The sequence below is a fragment of the Austrofundulus limnaeus genome, unplaced genomic scaffold (genome assembly GCF_001266775.1).
Source record: "Austrofundulus limnaeus strain Quisiro unplaced genomic scaffold, Austrofundulus_limnaeus-1.0 Scaffold33, whole genome shotgun sequence".
Classification (NCBI taxonomy): domain Eukaryota; kingdom Metazoa; phylum Chordata; class Actinopteri; order Cyprinodontiformes; family Rivulidae; genus Austrofundulus; species Austrofundulus limnaeus.
Window position 1 is genome coordinate 2,533,661 of NW_013952435.1, and position 1,255 is coordinate 2,534,915.

The window sequence follows — 1,255 nt, forward strand, 5'->3', positions numbered from 1 at the left end:
ATCCTACAGTATTTTTACAGTCTTTATTTTATAGTTAAAATATATGTTTATTAAATAAAGTCTAATGTTACAACTGATCAGGGATCCCTTTAAGGCCAGATTTGGCGGCCATCTTGAATTGTCTCCAGTCATTGTTTTSTGTAGGTTTCATGAAAAATACCCACTGGGTCATGACATATTTTCCTGATGCCACAGACAAACAGACTGTTTCGCATTTGCATAAACTCAWCAGGTAGCTTCAGATCTGATTCACGGCTGATGTCGTCCCTTTGTCTCAGGCGGCAGACAGRCGGCGCGAGGAGGACGGAGGAGGACAGAGACAGCTGAGTTGTGGGAATAAAGATTTAAAGTGAGTCCTTCTGGTTTCAGGGGCTGGGAAACAGAGCTCCCAGAACAAATGAGAAGTAAACACACAGCCACAGGAAGCCATTAACTGCAAGCGGGCCCCAATTAGGCCCCAGCAGGTGTCCCTGACTCGGTCTGCTTTGGTCCAGCATCACCTCCGTCTGACAGAGTCGACCCCCCMACAACCCCCCATCAGAGCCGAGGAAACAACGGGGCAGTTTCATTTGCTCAGCAATTTGTAGCATAATATTCCAACTGGAGGTCCCTCTAAAGTCCTTTATTGTCCTCTCTCTGCCCCCCACTCAAGTGCAAGTCATTAGCGAGGACAATTACAGCACCCAGATGAAGCTGGTCTTTTATAGTAGGGGGGAGATAAGACAGGATCTCTCTCATGTTTAGACCGCCCCTCCACCCTGTCTTTCTTAAGCATATTGCTCTGTTCACACCAGGACAGAAGAGATGGTCAAAATCAAAGTCAATCACAGGGAAGGAAACGTCCAAACGGCAGCCAGAAATCACAACTTTGAAGTAAGAAACGGATCCAAACCAACCCAAAGGARATAAAAATGATTGGAAACTGAACAGCAAACTGTGAAAAAAATGTCACTTTTTAGAAGACTTAAAGTTGAATGAATCAGTTTAGAAAATGTTTGTGTTGATTATTTTTTGATTTGATCACTGTGATTTAATTTAATTTAATAAGCAATACTTTATATGTATTTGTGTGTGATCCATCACATTAAACCAATGATAATTTCAGCTTTAAATTCTAAATGTTGAWACTTAGATCATCTTGATATCAGCTGATCCAGAGATATGATTAATTTGTCTTGTTGATTAAGATGATATACAGTGGTTTGCAAAAGTATTCATACCCCTTGAACTTTTCCATATTTTGTCACATTACAAC